At 31.6% G+C, this 21,923-nt stretch overlaps 1 protein-coding gene across 2 annotated transcripts in view; it reads left to right on the top strand.

Moving 5' to 3' along the window:
• Positions 1–3,031: 3,031 nt before the first annotated feature.
• The window catches only part of LOC146995275 (ion transport peptide-like), a 38,826-nt gene continuing 19,934 nt past the window's right edge, over positions 3,032–21,923 (top strand). The window contains exons 1-2 of one of the 2 annotated variants that reach the window (XM_085826039.1): positions 3,044–3,154; positions 4,418–4,443. The gene's annotated coding sequence lies outside the window, so the exon portion shown is untranslated. Of the gene's footprint in view, positions 3,155–4,417; positions 4,444–21,923 lie in introns of both variants that reach the window. The other variant, XM_085826038.1, reaches the window with a different exon arrangement.

The following is a 21,923-nucleotide window of genomic DNA, read 5'->3' as shown; positions in this document are numbered from 1 at the left end:
TTGCAGATCGTAAATCAACCACAAATTCCTCAGCTATAAATATTTTCGTTCAAAACAAAATCACAAGATACTTCATGCTTTTTTTAGAGCAAGTTAATCTTTTCTAAAAATTAATTTAAAATAAACAAATAAATAAGCAATAACTTTTTTCTTCATTTGATTAAGCATACGAGAGCTATCTGCCTAAGGGAAGGGATTCCTTCGTGGAGGATTTCCAAAGGTCTAGTTGCGCACGGGTAGAACCACGAAAACACTCATGCAGTCAGCCCGTACGCCTGGGATTGGACCCGCAGTGTTCAGCGACTTGACTACCTGGCCGCTAGTTAACCTAATACTTTTCTGAGAAATGAAGGTCCCAAGATCCCTATCTGATTTAGTCATAATCATATATTACTTTAAAACACTTTGTAGTTATTATTAAAAACTAAATATCTCATTATTTCTTCGCTGATTCCATACACCTTGAAAATTGGAAGTTGCTTCTCAGGTGGTTCTTAACTACAAAACCAAACTGTGCGTCAAAAATAATTTGTGCTTATATCAAAGGATTAGGACAGTTAATATTTTTTTCTGAGAACCTACAGCAATTTTCTCTTGATAATAAAATACTTTACTTGATAATAAAAAGTTTTCCTCTTATTTTGGTGTATTTAAAACGCAAGAGAATTTTATCCTAGTATGCAATTGAAAGCATAGTTCTTGGCACTTTTAAAGAATTCTGTGCACCTTCCTGCTATTATGTTACTGCAAATGTTGTCGATTACATATATCTGCTTGATGTTAAAGAAAATTGGGAAATGTAGCCCCAGTTTATAGGGAAGTATGGCTAAAATTTTATGGGGAGAAATAAAGCATTAAATAGAAATGAAAGAAAATCTGAAAGAGTTCAGGACGTCCTACCAGAAGATTTGCTAAGGTTTTCTTTTGCTCTCGTTGATGAGCTCGTAGTCTACTAGCCTGCTCTTGAACTCACACCAGCTGATGATTTTCCCCCCTATCCAAAGGGACTTCTTCCCTGAGAGACTATTTGTTTTTCCTGACAAAATGCGATTTTGCGTTGGTTCACTATAAATGTCCGTTTCACTTTTCAAACTGTTGCCACCCAATGTTAGAGTCCTGCATTATATTTGAAGAAAATAAATAATGAAAAATCTGCATAAATGTATGTGTATTTCTCGCGTTGGGATAAAACAACGGTACCTAGAGCCATCCAATTTTGAATGACGTAATCAGACTGCAAACAGGGGCATCTGGAAGCCCAAATTTGAAATTTGGAGCAGGTTTTATGATCGATTTCATATTTTGAAAAATTTTAACGAATGTTAACGAACGAACACTCAATGGTTGAAGTAATAAGTAATTACTCGTCACAAAATTCATCTAGATTTTTAGCCTGAAAGAGCTGTTCTTGAAACGCGATTTGTGAGCATGGCGAGAACGTAAATAAATTAAATAAAAGGTATTTTATTTATGATATACCTAATTGAAAACGTATTTTTATAGGATTACATTATATATATTTTGTTATTTTTCAGATACTTTTACTGATTCATGACTTTCCCATGTTAGTCTAAATGTACATTCGTCTAGTATTTTATAAAATACTTCGCTGTTCTTATAAGGTATTTCTCCTGCCTTCTTGGCATGCCTTCGTGGTGTATTCAAGAAATCCGTGGTTCGAGTCCAGGCGAGGGCATTTCTCATTTTTCATGTCTCCTGTTTCGAAATAACCTGATATCTCTAAAGTGACGCCTGAACTAAAAAAGGTGGTGAATGATGATTCTCCACCGGATTTGGCGAATGGGTCCCTTAATCCACAATTGCGCTTTAAAAGGAGTAGTATATAAGGTATTTCTCCCGCCTTCTTAGCATGCCTTCGTGGTGTTGTGGTCAGCACACTCGGTGCGTATTCGAGAGGTCCACGGTTCGGGTCCCGGCGAGGGCATTGCTCATTTCTCACCTCTTGTGCTTCAAAAAGCCTAATGTTTCTACATTCCCTCTGCGCCATCTATATTGACAATTTATGCCAATGAAACCGTACTGAACTTTAAAAGACCACTATACCGAAAATATAGTGTTCGAAGAAGGCACGGGCGTTTATAAATGTACAGTGTCTGTGCAGCATGGGAACACTCGTAATAAACAGCGAGCTCAAAGTCATACCGAGAGGTTGTTGGTAGGGAAAGACAGCTGTAGTCTTGTACGCCATGATAAAATTCGTGGGCTTGTTCGGAGTAGGTAAAACCAGTGACATTAGTCACAAGAGAAACACAATAATGATGTACCTTATGTTACACAACTTATGTTACATTCTACATTATTTTCTCGATGTTTTACGCTTGGACTGTTATAATTATTCCCCCGCCTACTATTCTATAAAAAATTTTCTAAATTTTAGACACTGGTAAAAAATAACCAAACTTTTCATTTAAAAGATAGGCGACTGCCGATTCATATTTTTCGTACAAAACCATTAGCTCTTGTAGGTATTAATAATTTTAAATAGACATTTTGAAACAGTTGGAAATGAATTTTTAACAAAGGATATTTGAAAAAAATTTATTTAGGTTTCGATTCTATTTTTGCTAAATAATCGTAGCTAATTTACTATTACAAGTAAAACAAAATTTCACTTGTATTGTTAAAATTAGCTACCTAATTAACTATTGTTCCCGTTTAGATATTGTTTGTTTAGAAATTATTTATTAATATCTGTTGAGTATTTAACAAGAAAAAAATGGCAACATTTGACCTATCACTACTTGCGTCCAGAGCATATGACCTAAAAATAACTAAAAAAAAAAAAACACATTCGAGGCATTTCCCTTTAGTCAAGTAAATTGGCTATTCCCAGAATTCATGAGAAAGCCCTCCGAAACTAGAGGGGGAGAAAAAGAAGAAAAAACGAAAACTTAGGAGGGGTACGAGCGATGACGCAACCATCATGGAACACGCGATGCCACGTCACTAGAGGCTCGACTTTCTTTTGACCAATGATCATTCAGCTCTGTACTACGCGCGCGTGCGTTACTCGAAGCTGTTGGTGTATAAAGAGGCATGTATTGTCATTCGCAGACCACAGCACCCCGAAAGCGAGAAGCAAAAATTTCATTTGCCAAATCAAAAGCAGCAGGTCTTCGACTTTGGTGTATTGGTGAGTGTGCTTTACTATTTAATATTACCATCTTAAAAGTTTTCGCAGGGTGCGAACGAAATGAAAGAAAATATTCTTATAGAAATATCTATATCGGTTCGCAGCGTGATTATATGACTCTCGACCATTTTGTTTTCGAGAGTTTCTTTTCATAATTTTCTTCTTCTTCCCTTTTATTTATTGAATTATTTATATTTTTTTATTAAAGTTTAACATTTTACTCATAATGTAATATAATATATTGGTATGCGATTAATGTAAATCGCATTCGTGTAAATCAGGGTAAACTGGAGGTCGCGGGACCTGCAGCAGCAGGAGGGTGGCCAAAAATTTTAGCAGTTTTGATATTTCTTTAACTTATTATAATAATTTTACAATTACCAAATATTTTACACAATGTTTCTGAAAATTGATAAAAAACAGACAATAAATTTTAGCAGTTTTGATATTTCTTTAACTTATTATAATAATTTTACAATTACCAAATATTTTATACAATGTTTCTGAAAATAGATAAAGAACAGACGATAAATTTTAGCAGTTCTGATATTTCTTTAACTTATTATAATAATTTTGCAATTACCAAATATTTTTACACAATGTTTTCTGAAAACAGATAAAGATAAGATAATACAGACAAAGAAAAAAAAAAAAAAAAAAAAAAAAAAAACGAAAACGTTTCGACGCATTCTTTTTATAATATAAACGTTCATTTACCTTGCTTTGCACGTAACGCTCTCATTTCGTCTACTTAAATTTTCACATTGTTCTCTGTCTTAAAATTAGAAATTAAAGTTAATGACCTAAAACTGCAATAGTATATTACAGTACAAGTGAAAAAATTGATAGTTTCACTCACGCGTGTGTCGGATTTGCGCAACACTTATGAGGTCCCACAAAATGTTTGTAAATATTATGGGGTCCTGGGGGTCGCGAAAAAATTTGAGTGATAAAAAGGGGTCGCGACTGAAAAAAGTTTATAAAAAATTGGTGTAAATGAACCAGCAAAACTCTTTGGGATCGTTAATAAGAATTCGAAGCTCTTTCTGTTTGCAATTGCTCAGATGTTAACTGCTAAATTATTAATGTATATAGTATATTATGTTTAAAACATAGTTGTATCTCAGCATGAATATTATTTGACTCGCTTAGAAGCCAATGAGGTCCAATTTTTGATATTTTCTGATTTTTGTAAATTTTGATGAAATAAATAATATTCTTCTTAGTTATTAAAGAATTTACTCGTTGCTTCCTTTTATCTAGGTCGGACATTTTTTTATAGCTTCTGAGTAAGTCCACTTTTTATCAGCAGTTTTTTATATAAACTTTGAAATAAAAATTAAACTATTCTTCTTTTGATATTTGTTGGCAACACTGAAAAACAACAAATCTATAGTAAATGTAACTGTTACTTCTACTACTTAGAATTGTTCGAGTTTTATGTACGTTCTTTCTTTTAATTTGAAATATCTAAACTTTGGTTAAAACATAAAAATATTACATTGAAGTGTTTGTGAAAACTATTGTGTTATCAAAAACTTTAAATAAATTTTCTTTAATAACTGTAAAAACTCTGACTGATGGAAATGTCAAGGAAAAAATGCCAAAGAGAATTTTCATATCTTTTTCAGCTGCCAAAAGATATATGCCTTAAAATTTTTTAGTTGCTGTCATTGTTCCAATAAATATTTAAGTTTTCATTTACACATCCTATACATATCTTGTTTTTTTTTCAGAGTTTAATCTTAGAAAAAAGACTTTATATACTTTTCTGATCAAATTAACAAACCAAGAATTTTAAAAATTAATGTATCAAAAAAGATTAATTTTCTCAATTTTTCTTTCCTGGACTTAACCGCATTGGCTTCTGAGCGACTCATTTTACTTGTATATCGTTTTAATTCTAATTTCAGGATTAGTATTATTTATTTACAAAAAATTTGAAAGTTTTATTCTAGCGCCAATATTATTTATTTATAAAAACGTTTTAAAAAATCGACTCAGATGTTAACAACAACAAATACACCGTTCCCCTCCCCAGAAAAAAAAAAAAAAAAAAAACTCGGCCTATGTTCTTATGAATAAAATCATCCTGTAGAAAAGAAAACTAGAAACGATATATATAGATTTGATTCTGAAAGATTACCCTTGATTTCTTGAAGAGACTTTTTAGTTTTTATTAGTTATTCTGTTTATTGTATATTTGGTAAACTTTGTAGAGACATTTATTAGACCAAAGGGCGTTAGCCCAGAAGGGCTATTAATTTCGTTTTGGGATTTTGCGTCGATTCGCTTTTCAAATTGTTGCCACCATTTATTACAGCCCTGTATTATATTTAAAGAAATTAAATAATGAAGAATTTACATAAGTGTATGTTTTTCGCATTGTGATAAAACAACGGTACCTACAGCCATCCAATTTTGAATAACGTACGCTTCCAGCGAATAAGGGCATCTGGAAGCTCTAATTTGGAATTTGTTTTATTATCTATTTCATATTTTATCCGACATTAAAAAATTTTTGATTAAGAAACTCCACAATTTCAACGCGAAGAATGTCAACACTATACGGAGGAGATCTTCGGCGCGCGAGACTGTGTATCGGAAACTGCGTATTCGGCGCGCGAGAAATGTATCGAAAATCGGACTGTGTATCGGAAAATAAGTTATGATCATTTAAAAATTATTTTGCGGTATTGCTGTTGAAAAGAATTTTATGGTTTAAGTGCGAAGAATGTGATATTTAATAAATAAAGATAACGTACAAAATGTTAGAAAAACGCCTCTTTGTGCGTAATGTAAAATCTGAAAGCTTTCAGATTTTTGTTTTGTTTTAATAATATTTTGTTAGCATTCTTTTAATAGCTTTTGTTTTATATATATACCATTCCATTCAAAATGGTGACTGCTTAGTATCAATATATTACAAGTCAGCCTATTTTACTGCGCATTTTCAAATAAATAGCTGTAAAATAGAGCAAGGAAGGCTTATACAGTTTTTGCTTGAACCAGATATGCTTTCTTTATTATCTAAATTAACGACACAAAATATAATAGGTTGAAAATGTAACATTGTTGCCCAGAAGAATGTTTAAAGTAGCCAATAAAATGTTAGCTATACCTAATGTAAATTGATTGCATTTCTTTAAAGCTAAAGAAAATTTAATAATAAGTAAACACGTTATAAACATTTGGCTTGTTTTTACTATGCTATGCATTTAATTACTTACATAAATATCTAAATAATGTCCTAAAAATACTTTACCATTCTTATGATGAGTACAAACCGAAAAACATGCATATATATCTTTTACTGAGTGTTGTTTAATAATCAGTCTGTCCTCTGGTAATCCGCATTTTGATAAACTCTTTCATAAAATGAAATAATTTGCTTCAGAAATTTTTCATTTATATAAGTTCAAAATATCATTATTTTGAACTTTTTGAACTATTTGAATATAATATTATTTGAACTATTTGAATTATTATTTGAATTATTTTGAACTATTTGAATATAATATTATTTGTTCTAATTGCACATATTAGTTCTTTTAATTTATTTTAAATAGGCCGCATATCTGTAGCACAAAGACGTGGCGTTATGTTCAAACACCTGCTTAAATAAAAAGTTCGTTTTAAAACTTTATGACTTTGTTTACTATCTCAGACTCGTTACATATCTTTTAGTGTTGTAGGACCAAAACATCAGTACTAGACCAAGGTTAACCTAGTAACAGTATTCTTACTTTGGAGCAGTGTAATCTAAAAAAAAATAAATAAAAATAAAGTTACTGTCTACATGACACGACTTGCACGGAATAATAAATTATACTCATTCTTTGCAGCATCTCGTTTAAATTTATTTCCTCGAATTTCATTACAGATATGTTTCTCATTCAACTAATTCAATTCTCACCTTGCGGCAGGGCAAAAATATATAAAAACTCAAAATATTTTCATTAAAGATTCAAAAATATAGAAAAACATAAAACGCAAAAGACAGTTAAGACAATTAAGAAAGCAATTTTTACAATTAAAATCACAGTTTCCACGCAGAAACAAGCATTTCGCCCAGCAGGAAAGAAGGCAGATATATTGGTGCACAAAACTAAAAGTTTCATTTTAGTTCCACTCGGCAAAAAGACACTGAAGCTGCAGAAAGACTTAATTCACTATTATGGTAAGTTTCAAATGTAAACAAATATGGCTGCTATGGTAAAAAGACTTAGCCGCACTTAAACAACTCTTAAGTTGTCGATACGTCTACATCTATTGCATACGGATTAAAAGCATAAAATCCTTATTTTAGCTTTTCATTTTCTATTTTAATTTTATATATCTATATATCTATTAATTTACATACTTTTCGTGGGGTTGATTGCAACCGGAAAGGGAGGTGCACAACTACATGTTATAGCAGTCCTATACACAATATTTCAACATTTTGAGGATACTCGTTTTTGAGTTGTTCGAGATACATATATACGTACATGTCCGTACGTACACACGCCAGGGAAAAAAATCTCTTCTGAATCCATTTTAAATCAGTTTTATAAATTCGTTTGGGGAAAAGAGTGCTTTATTCTGTCCTCACGTACAGTTATCGCGTACATCGTTAAATTGCATTCGATAGCGGTCAAAATGGATATTTTCGATGAAATATGAAACCCGGAATTTTTCATGATTACAATACATCATTTCCTTCAAGAAAGTAAAAAAAATGTTAGCTAATAAATTAAAACTTTTTAAGCCTTAATGAATGTTAATGCAATTGTGTTTAAGTTTATTAAAATTATTTTGAAATAAATTACGTTTTCAAAAAAGTTGAACAGAGATAATTAAGTAAATTTTAGTAATTATTGTTATTTTTATCTGTTTAAATAAATACTGAACTAGCAAAAAACTCTTCCCAGAATTTTCAGAATTAATGTTTTTTACTTCCTTGTACGAAGTAAAAAGGAAGTATTGTAATCTCGAAAAGTTTCAGGCAGCATATTTCAACGAAAATATCCATTTTCACCGCTTTCGAATGCAATTTAACGATGTTTTTGCGTAATATCCGTACGTAAGGACAGAACAAAAGACTTTTCCTCCAAAAAAATTATAAAACTGCTTTAAAATGAATTCTGAAGAGAATTTTTTGTGGCGTCTGTACGAACGTATGTACGTACGTATCTCGCATAACTCAAAAACGAGTAGCATCAGAACGTTGAAATTTTGTATATAGGACTACTATAACATGTAGATGTGCATCTCGTATTTTGGTTGCAAATGGCCTCGCCAAACGTATATAAACATATTTATATATATATATCCCCTCTGTTACCCGGCTCAGTGATCTCAGTTTCTTTACTCTTATATGTTTGTAAATTGTACATTTTTTGCTTTAAAAATGATTGAATTATGTTGTTCTTATCTTCCGGTTATGGTTTTTATGCTTTTAGTAAATCTGTATGCAATATTTTTAGAATTATCAACAATTTTAAAGTTGTTTAAGTGCCGCTCAGCCTAATAATTTTTTCGATGGCGGCCATTTCTTGTTTACATTTGAAACAGCAGAGTAGTGGACTTGTTGCCCATCTAGAGAAACGTAGCTTCGCAACAACAAAGATAACGCATTCATTTTTTATTGCGAATTAAATCATGCTTAATCCTTTCTGGAATTTTTTCGAGGAAATAAGTGTTTAAGATTTACTTCGTAATTTTTATTACAGATATTTTCAGTTTTTATGTATTTTTGCCTTGTCGCGAAGTGAGAACTGAATTAATTGAATGAGAAATACTCAATCGTCTGTGAAAAACTGCTTCTTTTTTGTTTTGCTTGCTTAATTTCTTTTATACATCGTTCTAGATTTATTATAGTATTTGAATAGAACATGTGGCAGCGATCAGATAAGTCTTTAAATGATATAAATTTTGTGCATTTTGAGTTATAATATGAACGAAATATAATACTGTTAAGTGAACCTAGCGCCAGAGTGTCGCTATGGTAAACAAATAAAGTGAATTTTAAAGAATTCATTTATTCTATTGTGGTTTATGCGCTGCCGGCGAAGTAGATTTAATTCAATCCAATAAGTTTAAACGAAATGCAAGAAAAAATGCGTATAATTTAATATTGCGTACAAGGAAGTCATGTGGTGTACACATCAGATTTTTTAAAATAGCCATAGCAGTCGATATTGTTGAATTTGTATTTTCCTGAATATATTATTGGTAATTATTTCACATAAAAAAATCTATCGGTGTCTACAAGTTTTTAATAGTAGCCCTAGATAACCCGGCCAACTTGACTTCGACCGTACCTTATGTTGAGATGTTTAAAACAGAATGTCAGTTAATTGATTCAAAGAACAAATATGGCAATGTTTGCCGAAACAAAATTTTAATTAATCTTTATCGTTTAATTGCAGATTTAGAATTGCAATTAAACTAAAATACTTACGCGTTTTGACTTCCTAACGAGGACTTTGGACAAAAAGCTAATAAGTAATCACCGAGCACTGAAGAAAAATGACACTTTTAGTAAACCTATCTCATTGCTTGCTTATATAACGAAATAATATTATCAAACTACGTGAAATGAAATAATCCACTTTCTTTATAAATGAAACGCACGGAAGTTCTTTATGAAATTACACAACATTTAAACATCTCTACTGTTTTTGTTTAAATTCATTAAATAGAAAATACCAAAAATCAACTATTTGTAAAAGAAATATGAAAAACAGAAATAAATTTAAATTGGCGTAAACTTCTGTAATACACAATAATAAAAAAATAGACACAGAATTTTATATTACGCCCAAAGGTTTTTTTTTTCCCCAAAGTTTTGTATGTTACCTTTATTTACTAAATATCATGTTCTTCGAACTTAAACTATAAAATTCAGTTCAACAACAATATCGAAAAATAGTTTTAAAATGAAAATATGTTTAGATCTCTCTGGAGCTAATTTTTTTTTTCCGTACAGTGTTGCCATGGCTCGCTTTGAAATCGTCGAGTTTCTTATTCAAAAACTCATAAATGCTTTACAAAATCTGAAATAGATAATAAAACAAATTCAAAATTCCAAATTTGGGCTTCCAAATGCGCATATTCGAGTGGAGACATACGTCATTCAAAATTCGATGGGTCTATGTACCGTTGTTTTATCACAATGTGAGAAGCAGACATACATTTATGCAGATTCTTCATTATTTAATTTCTTTAAATATAATATAGGGCTCTAATAATTTGGTGACAACAATATAAAAAAGTGTTTCGCAGTTTGTAGTGAATCAATGCAAAATGCTGAAACGAAATCCATATCCCTTTTTGGGTAACGGCCTTTGGGCTAAAAATTCTATTGATTTCGAGACCGATCTTTTTATATAGGTCCTTTTTGTCCAAGAGTAAAAGTTTTCAAAAATGTTTTCGTATTAAAGGAGAACGTCAGAAATCAATATAGTTTGATTCAAGATCTTCTAATCTGAGGCTGTTTATTTTGCCTAATAGTAAGTAATAACTTTCCAAAATATACGCTTTTAAAGTAATGTAGATTTATACTATTTTATGAGGAAATTTATTACTGGTTTTCTACATAAAACCACCTTCTCGAAATGCAGAAAGAAAAATATTCTAATAACACTTGTAATAAACTAGGATTAATCTTTCCTCTTTAAAAACTTATTTTGCATTTATGTAGAGAAAAACACTCTTGTCGGTTACAAGTCCATTATAAATTCTGAAATAACAATTTTATTTTATCACAAAAAAATGAGTCTGATTCTTCTCTTCCAAATTTATATTCATATTTTTTTTTTTTAATTCTAAGCATTTAAGAGGCCAATTTGAAAAACTTTGTTAGGCTACTTTTACTTAAACATTTTTGTTATCGTTAAGAATTAGACTTCTTTTGAAATAATTAAGATCATTATTGGTTTCAGGATTAATGCATTAACAATAGATTTCCTGTTTTCAATGATTTTTTTATCGAATTGTTACAATTTTATGCTGCTAATTAATACACTAGTTATGCTAATAGATTTCAAAATAAAATATTATATACATTATTTATTATACTTACACATTAACTTATATTACTTTATGACGTATATACCCGCCTTCTTAGTATGCCTTCGTGTTGTAGTGGTCAGCACGCTCGACGCGTATTCGAGAGGTCCGTGGTTCGAGTCGCGGCGAGGACATTGCTCATTTTACATGTTTCCTTCCATGTTTAATATATTCTAAAGCTATAAGACATTTTATTCCTTTCTAAGCCAACTTTTACATTTTAATGTAAAACAGTAGGGAACAACAGTTATGGTAGGGGAGAAAACGAAATTATATCTATCAACATGATACCTAAAACAACCTAAATAGAATATTTATTAAAGCAAATGTTTCCTAAATGTCTGTTAAAAGAAAGGAAACAAAGTAAACATAGAAGCGTCTGGCTAAAAAACCAGAATACTGTTTGCACAACATCTCAAGTTTCTGCGATTTGGACCAATGAATTTCTGGCGTTGAAATGTAATTCTAGACACAGTCTTCAGAATATTTTTTAGGACATATTCATTGTCTGTATAAGACTTTGATCAACTATATACAAAACTGAAACCGTAATAAAACGTCGGCTATCTGTTAGCTGTAGGGGAATTAAAATCGAATTATTTTCTGTATGTAATAAGTGAAGTTAGAAACATCTTTTAATAATTACAATAATACTGCAAACATTAATAGATATTACAAAACGGATGTATTACAAATAGTATTAATTAATTTCAATATTAAAAACTAGAAGTACAATTTAATAAGACTTTTTGTTTTCAAATCATTCAGTTCGTTAAGTAATTACAGTTAAAATTTAAATGATAAGTTAAAGATACTATGTATTCCAGAATGGAGTATTTGCGAAACTGGACATCTAACAAACCGCTGAGGAAATTAATTAAAATCTTTTGTGTGCGATGGCAACACTTTCCAGCTGGCCGAAATGATAAATAATGGTAACGTTGCAAGATTCTCACTAGTGTATTTCTCAGTTATTGTAGAAAGTGATGAATCTTAAGAACTAGTAAGCGAATAATCGCTTAAGTTCGTGTGACAAGAAACAACAAGAAGAAAGGGTAAATAACCCTTTATTGTTCCAATAAGATTTAGCAAAACTCCCTCTTGGAGTGTACAATAAAAGCCGACACTTGGGCTTTAACTCAAGAGACTAAGAAATAAACGAAAACTAAGATTAACTAAAGAAATATAGCCGAAGCTATCAAGCTTCAAATCGAGTTGGCCCCTTAACTCTATTTGACTACGAAAGTATCAAGGGCCTGAGTACGGCCGAGCGTAATAACAGCTTTGAGAGAGAGAGTAGCCAAAAGGCAGACGCGCGCAAATCAGAAACTCTGATTCTCTCTAACTCAGCAAGTAGACTTCGAAAGTAGACTTTAAATACCGCTCCTCCTCATTAAGTATTCAGAGTGATTCCAGATCTACGTTCTGGCCGCAAGTAGTAAGTTGAAGTTAAGAATTTGACAGGAAAGGAACTTAAAATTTAACTGTTAATAAAATTAACATAATCCTTAAAACGTTATAAGGTATTTCCCCAGCCTTCTTAGCATGCCTTCGTAGTTTAGTGGTTAGCACAATGGTAACGCATTCCACAGGTCCGTGGTTCGATTCCCGGCAAGGGTGTTGCTCATTTTTCATTATTCCTGCTTTATAAAAATACTTAATGTCTCTACAGTAACGTCCGAACTAAAAGGATGGTGGATGATGATTCTGCATACCCAGGATTTGGCGACTGGGTCCCCTAATCCCCATTCGAGCTATAAAAGGGAGAGTATAAAAGGTATTTCTCCCGCCTTCTTAGCATGCCTTCGTACTGCAGTGGTCTGCACTCTGGGCGTGTATTCCAGAGGTGCGTGGTTCGATTCCCTGCGAGAGCGTTGCTCATATTTCATCACTCCTGTTTTCGAAATACTTAATGTCTTTAGAGTGGCCCGAACCAAAAAAAGTTCAGTGGATAATGATTCTCCTTACCCGGGATTTGGCAACTGGGTGCGCTAAAAACCGCAGTCACCTTTTAAAAGGGTAAGTTTCCGCCTTCGTAGTGCAGTGGTCAGCACGCTGGGAGCATATTCCAGATGTCCGTGGTTCGATTCCTGGCGAAGGCATTGCTCATTTTTCATTTCCCATGCTTTAAAAAATTACCTAATGTCTCTACAACTTAACGTAAAATAAATATCTAAAACATTGGCGAATGGCTAATATCGTTTTCATATTAACTAACCGCTAGCAAAATTTCAGAAAACGCAAATTTCAAAGATTTTTATGGAGATACTATCGTAGAGGATCGAGCCCCGGTGAGGACATAACACATTTTTCACATTTTACATTTCAGAAAAACCTTGTTTCAACATTATTTCTCTATTAAAGCAGGATAAGCACTCGCGTCTACAAACTAGAAGCTAACGAAAAGATTTAGACAACACATTTTTTGCATTTGTTGGCATTAGCAAAATAATTGCCTTTCAGATTGCTTTTCTTTGTCAACAACTTCTTTCAGTTACACAACAAAAACAATTTGGAGTTTTCTTGCTTAGGTAGCATCGTTTAAGAACAACTTGCTGTAGCAAGAATATTTCATAAGCCTTTCCTCAATAACAAAGAAAAATCATTTGAACAATTCAGCTTTTTCAATCCACATAAAATAAATCTATTGGCGGGGGAATCACATTTTTAGCCCAAAGCCCGAAGGGCTACTAATTTCGTTTTGGAATTTTGCTTTGAAAACTTTAAATATCCATTTCACTTTTCAAATTGTTGCTACTAAATATTAGAGCCCCGTGTAATATTTAAAGAAATTAAATAATGAAGAATCTCCATAAATGTATGTGTGTTTCTCGCACTGTGATAAAAACACGGTATCCAGTTTCGAATAACGTAATCTTCCATTGAATATGGGCTCTGGAAACCCATATTCTGTGGTTTAGCAATATATTTGGAATTTAAAATTTGTTTTATTAACCATTTCATATTTTGTAAAATTTTAACGGATTTTTTTTAACAAACTGAACGATTTCAAAGTGACCAGTGGCAAAACTGCACGAAAAGAAAAAACATTTTTATCTCCAGAGCGCGAGACTGTGTATCGGAAATTCTAAAGATAGGCTCATTTTAAAATTATTTTGCCATATTGCTGTTGAATTGAATTTCATGCTTTAAGTGCAAAGAACATGATATTTAATAAATAAAAGTAATACGCAAAACGTTAAGAAAACGCCCCTTTCCCTGTAATGTAAAATCTGAAACCTTTCAATTTTTTTAATTGTTTTTATTTTTATTGTAATCTCCTCCCCCGAACTCTCATTTCTGAAATAAGGAATTCCAGTGAAAAAGATTGCCGACTTCTATCATAGATGTTGCAGTTCTTTTTAGGACCATTTTTACTTCCCTGAATGAAGTAAAGGAAGTGCTGTAATTACGAAAACTTCCGGGTACATATTTCAACAAAAGTATCCATTTTGACCGCTATCGAATGCAATTTAACGATATTTTTGCGTGACATCTGTACGTAAGGATAGACAAAACCAGTCCCCTAACAATTTATAAAACTTCCCCAAACGAATTATAAAACTGATTTAAAATGAATTCAGAAGAGAATTTTTCTTGGCGTCTGTACGTACATCTCACATAACTCAAAAACGAGTATCCTCAGAACGTTGAAATTTTGTATATAGGACTGCAATAACACGTAGTTGTGCACCTCCCTTTTTTGGTTGAAATAGGACGCACCAGAAGTATATATATATACACTCACTATGTTTTGCTCGCCTCCGTGAGTTCATTTTATTCTTATATGCTGGAAAAATGTCCATATTTTGCTTTAAAACTGATTGAATTATGTTATTCTTATCTTCCGGTTAAGGTTTTTATGCCTTTTAGTTAATCTACATGAAATAGTTGTAGAATTTTCAACAATTTAAAATTTGATAAGTGCGATTAAGCCTAATTTTTTTTGTTTACCACAGCAGCCGTATTTGTTTCCATTTGAACCTTAGCAGAATGCTGAATGAAGTCTTTCTTCAACTTCAGTGTCTTTTTGCCAAGTGGGAGCAAAAGCAAACTTTTAATTTTGTGCACCGAAAAATCTGCCTTCTTGCTTGCTGGTCGAGATGCTTGTTCTTGCATAAAAACTCTAATTTTAATTGTAAAAACTGTTTTTTAATTGTTTTAACTGTATTTGGTGTTTCATGTTTTTCTATATCTTCCAATTTTTTATGCAAATGTTTTGAGTTTTTATGCATTTTCACCTTGCCGCGAAGTGAGAATGAATTAATTGAACGAGAAATACAGCTGTAATGAAATTTGAGGAAATAAATTTAAATGAAATGGAAGAAAAAATTGCACCTAATTTAATATTCCATACAAGGAAGTCATGTGATGTGACATCAGATTTTTTCTGAAGTTTATGTTGCGGTGAGATACTTAGAAGACAAAATGATAAGGTCTCCGTAACGGCTGATGTCTGTAGACAATGGCTATGAGATAATATTTGTCCTTCTGATGCCAACAGCGCAATACGGAGTCTTCGACGTATTTATTTAGATTAGGTAATCAAGGCAGACTTCCATAAGAATTGATTACTTTAGCCTCGATATTTTGCTGAAGAAGAATCATTTGTGCTTCATTGGTTGAATGGATATTACTATGCGTTATATGAAGCAGCTAGCTTCCAACTCAGATTGTATTTTTAGTGGAAAATGGCTATAGAATTTCAAGTTCTTTAAACATTGGATCTTCCTGTCTTGGCTTGATCAATGCTTTTTATATATTCTAATTTTATGCTATTTAATGTAGAATTTGTGAAATAATTGAATTAATTACTGGATTTTATTGAATTTAATTGATTATGCTTTACATTCTAAGGTATATTTTAGTTTTATAACAGTTATTTTAATTTAACTGTGTTTTCCTATCTTTCCTCGTTTCAACTTACCACTCTCTACCAGAAGGAGTTTTTGGAATCGCGTTGAATGCAAGTGAGTAAGAAGTGGTATTTAAGGAAGTTTCAACTTTGTCAGAGAGATCTAGGAATCCTGGATAATAGTATTATCGTGAGTGTTAGTCCGACAGTTACGTACCTTTTGATAGTCGCTGGCTAGTTTAAAAACAAGGGTCAAAACAAGGGTCCTTTTGATAGTCATTACTTATTTCTTATTCTTGAGTTTAAGGTCAAGTGGAGGCTTTGTTGCCGACTGTTCACCTTATTTTGTGTGAAATAAAAGGTAGTTAATCCTTCTTGAGTTTACAATTTCTGTTATTTGAACTAAACGATTATTCGCTTAACAGTTCACAAGGTTCTTAAAATTTACTTTAGCAGAATAACAATGAGGGACTCTATAACATGACAAGTTCCTGATCATTCCGGAAACTAATCGTACAAGGGATAATTTGAGGATTATTTATAGCGCCTTACTTCAGTTATGTGCAGAATTGTGGTATTATTAGTTAATCCTGATGATGAACAAAATACTTTATAATACTCAAAAAGAATAATTTCAAACCTGACTCATTCTCACAAGATTTTAACTCTTCTTAAAATGTAAGTGTTCCGGAATATTAATTTGGTCTCTAAAAACTCGGTTTTTCTAATAAAAAAAGGTGAAGTTGTAGTAAAGGAATTTATTGAAAATGTTTCTTTGAAGTAATTAAAGTACTAATCAAATATTCATTCCCATTTTCTTCAAATCAGTTATAAATTTCATACTAAAATCGACTGCCAGTATCTTTATTTAAAATTTAATAAAATTTAAAAGTCTTTTAATTGTTAAGGAAAATATAAGTTTCATCATTGTGTGAAGCAGAACTATTCAAACAATAACTTGCTGGACAAACTTATTCAATAAGTGTGGAATTATGTTCTTTAAAAGTAGTTCGTTTCAAACAAACATTCTGCCTTTGAAATACTGAAACACTTTAGAAAAATTTAATAATAATGAAATAAAAGTCTGAAAACTTTCAGATTTTATATTACGTCCAAGGGGGCGTTTCTTTAACGTTTTGTGTGGTACCTTTATTAATTAAATATCATGTTCTTCGCACTTAAACCATAAAATTCAAATTTAACAGAAATATCACAGAATAATTAAAAGAGCCTAGCTTTAGAATTTCCGATACACAGTCTCGAGCGCTAGAGATAAAAATGTTTTGTTTTCTGTACAGTGTTGCCATGGCTCTCTTTGAAATCGTTGAGTTTCTTAATCAAAAACTCATAAATGTTTTACAGAATATGAAATAGGTAATAAAACTAATTCCAAATTTGGGCTCCCAGTTGTCCATATTGGGGTGGAGACGTACGTTATTCAAAATTTGATGGCTCTATGTACCGTTGTTTTATCACAATGCAAGAAACATACATACATATATGCAGATTCTTCATTATTTAATTTATTTACATATGACGGTAATATTTGGTGGCAACAGTTTGAAAAGTGTATCAACGCAGAAAGTGAAACGACGCAAAGTTTGAAAATAATGGCCATTTTGAAAATAATAGCTCTTTGAGTCTAACGCCATTTTAGGCTAGTAATATTCGCATTGTTTAATCTTACTTCTGAGACAAATTCATTCAAAATTATATTGTTTAACGTAATTGCGACATAAGTAGTGTAGTATTTCCAGAGTGTATTTTCTGAGATAACTGTGCAAGAACGAAAAGTTAGACTTTTGCGTTTTATGAGTGCTTAAATCTTACTAAATGTTCATGAATGGTTTTCGTTTTCTTCCTTAGTTACCAAATTCACTGAGGTGATTTTGAACGATAATAATGTTGCCTGGAGACTAATAATATGCGAAGCAAAGCGCTAAATAAAGATTATTCCCTCAAATAGAACGTTTTGGTAAGACAACTCTGAAATTTATTTGCGGGAAGACTCGGAGAAAAGTGTTTCATTTTTGTTATTTTTAAGAGTTAGGAATAATCTCCTCCGTTCCTAAGTCAGCTTAGAATAATCTGTGAGTGTTACAAGAGCCATTCTGTACAGTAATGTTTGCTGTTGGTCCATGTCAGGGTTTCTTAAACTTTTTTCAGTCACATACATATATGCAGATTTTATCACTGAGATTTATTCACTCAGTCACATACATATATGCAGATTTTATCACTTTTTATCACTGAGATTTATTCGCGACCCCCAGGACTTCATAATATTTACAAACATTTTGTGGGACCCTATACGTATTGCTCAAATCCGATACACGCGTGAGTGAAACCAATTTTTCACTTGTACTGTAATATACGACTGCAGTTTTAGGTCATTGAATTTAATTTCTAATTTTAAGACATAGCACAATGTGAAAATTTTAAATAAGTAACAGGCGAAATGACAGCGTCACGTGCAAAGCAAGGAAAATGAACGTTATCTATTTTCAGATACATCGTGTAAAAATATTCAGCAATTGTAAAATTATTATAATAAGTTAAAGAAATATCAAAACAACTGAAATTTTTAGCAGGGGGTCGCGACCCACAGTTTAAGAAACCCTTGTCTATCTAAATGAAAACAAGCAAATAATCAAAATTTGGTGTCACTGACGTATCCGCTCACTCGAAATGTCTGTTCGAAATGCTCACTCGAAAGTTTTAGAACTGCCATGTTTTCTCTTCTCCCACGATGTTTTGTACGACGACGTTTTTGCCTTGCGTTGTTTTCTCCGCTACGTTTTCGTCTGCGATGTTTTTGGCTGTAACCGTGTTTTCTGTGTTTGTTACTTACCTAACTTGTCTGACAATAACATCAGAACAAGTCCACAAATGTTATCGTGACGAGAAGCACAGGATTGCATTTGTCGTCGACATGAGTTTTAGACACTTTATAAATGAAAATATGACTTTCTCCCGTTCCGTCCCAATTTTGAAACAGGGCACGAGTTCAAGATTCTGCCATCCCTCTTCTTCTACCCTCAAGCCTCGTGAGAAGATTTTCAGCTAGCCATATTTTATTTTCTAGACAGAATTCAACTTTCTAGACTCGAGTTGGGATAGAAATCTTGTCAGTAACCGCAAAAGAGTCTAGCCGGAAGTAAGCAGCTCATAACCTGAATGTGAGAATTTCTTTCGGCTAGAACTAGACAATTCTTTGAAATGATATTTGCTAATGCTAATAACTCTGAATAAAACAACTGCACCATAAGATTTTATAATTTTTTTTATTTGGTATTTTCAAGATACTTAAAAAAACGATAGATTGTTTGAGAGAAAATGATACGTCGTGAAAACGATTTATCAAATACAATGTCGACTGACGTAATTTATATTTGATGAAAATGATGTAGATTTAAAATCTTCAACATGAATTGAGTTCCCGTACATTCAATTGCCGATTTACTAAATCGCGGGATTACAAGCTCTACATTTCATTAGTATTTTCATTTATCCTTTTTTTAGAGATTCTCTATCTCATTGTTTTTCCAAAGGGGCAATTTGACAGAAGATAATTTCGTTTTGGCATTTTGCGTTGTTTCACTGCAAGCGTCGTTTCACATTTCAAATTGTTGCCACTCAATATTATCAGCCTGTAATATATTTCAAGAAATTAAATAATGAAGAATCGGCATAAATGTATGTAGGTTTCTCGTATTGTGATTAAACAACGGTACCTAAAGCCGTACAATTTTGAATAACATAATCCTCCTGCGAATATGGGCATGTGAAAGCGCAAATTTTAAATTTGGAATTTGTTTTAGTATCGATTTCATATTTTGTAAACCTTTAACTAATTTTTGATTAACAAACTCAGGGACTTCAAATCCAGCAATAGCAACATTTTACAGAAAAAAAAATATATTTTTAGCGCGCGAAAATGTGTACCGGAAATTCTAAAGATATGCTCATTGTAAAATTATTTTGCAATATTGCTGTTGAACTGAATTTTATGGTTTAAGGGCGAAGAACATGATATTTAATAATTAAAGGTAACGCACAAAACGTTAAAAAAGGCCCTTTTGGATGTATTTTAAAATCTGAAGCCTTTCAGAATTTTTTAATATTAAAATTACTCTTTATTAAATTTTTATTATTTATATTTTCTATGCTATAATTTTGGAAATTGTTTTACACTGCTTACTTCGGCCTGTAAGGATTGGATTGATAAAAACCTAGATTACTTTGATTTTTCTTTAGTTCGTGTCTTTATTGCGACAGAAACAGACTTATTTAATTTGTTTCTTTACACCAACCCTCTAACGACGATGCAACAAAAGATGAGGGAAGAATTTTAAACTCATTATTTATTTAAATTTATTCTGCATTATTATCACCACTTGTTTTATTTTGAGATATGTCCAATACCATTTCTTTCTAATCCTGAAAGATTCAGTGACATAAAATGAATATATATGTCTCCAGTTAATTAATAAGGTAGTTCGCAAGGTTAAGATATACGTAATAGATCCATTTGTTGCCAACTGCATCTTCATCATTCCTGATGTATTTGAATTGCCATCTATTATTGCAGAGAAGCTATTCAATGCTTAACAATTGAGGGGATATTGAAAATTCAGTAGTGTCCTATTGCCGAGTATCTATTGTTTCCTTGTGTTGAAAGGTCGATACTGTTAAATGATTTATACCAACTCATTATTTTAATTTCAAAGCAAGATACTATTTCTTAATGATTTATACCAACTCATTATTTTAATTTCAAAGCAAGATACTATTTCTTAATGATTTATACCAACTCATTATTTTAATTTCAAAGCAAGATACTATTTCTTAATGATTTATACCAACTCATTATTTTAATTTCAAAGCAAGATACTATTTCTTAATGATTTATACCAACTCATTATTTTAATTTCAAAGCAAGATACTATTTCTTAATGATTTATACCAACTCATTATTTTAATTTCAAAGCAAGATACTATTTCTTAATGATTTATACCAACTCATTATTTTAATTTCAAAGCAAGATACTATTTCTTAAGTGATACCTCAGATATCTTGTATTGTGATTCAATCAAACCATACACCGTAGTATTTTAATGATATCAAAGATAATTTCCGTTTTATTCAAATTATACGTCGATTTTATTCAAATATACGCAAATTATACCTCACATGCTGTGTTGCTCTTTGAGTTAATGGTATATACTTAATTAAGCTAATTGTGGTGCTGCATACATTAACTACGATATTCTGTTTGTACTGCAGTGTTTAGAATTAATGTAGCGATTAAATATTTCAAGCAAGGCTATATATGCGGCTACATGGTAATTAGAATAAAAAACATGAAATAATTTTTTAACATTAAATAAAATTAAAGACCCTCTTCATGCATCATAAAATGCTGCATAAAATGCAAATGTGAAATTAAAAAAAAATTAAATTTACTAGAACATTCTTTTGGGGAATAAGGAACATATATGAAGATAATATTTGTGCAAAAGCTCTATTTCATAACTCTTTTTTTAAAAAAGACGATTAATATTTTCAAAACTGTATCTGAAGTTTTCTAATTCCAATTAATATTTTCAAAACTAGTAGCCGAACCATCAGATTACTTTTTAAATACATTTTGAATTACAGAATTTTGATTTACAGAAAAGCGCAAATGGCTTTTGCAGCTGAGGAGGATAGTTCGGTAAAACCATCGGAACTAGTCTGTGAAAATTTGAAAATGTAACGCTGATTTTTGTTGTTTGACTTCTAAACTAATGTTTGTTCGCCGTGTTATTGTATCAAATAATCTATCAAATGTTAAATTTTAGAAAAAAGGAGGCTCA

The sequence above is a fragment of the Stegodyphus dumicola genome, chromosome 10 (assembly GCF_044657685.1).
Source record: "Stegodyphus dumicola isolate Sdum_Otavi_A_Nest chromosome 10, ASM4465768v1".
NCBI lineage: Eukaryota > Metazoa > Arthropoda > Arachnida > Araneae > Eresidae > Stegodyphus > Stegodyphus dumicola.
This window is presented reverse-complemented; position numbering and strand designations above follow the sequence as displayed.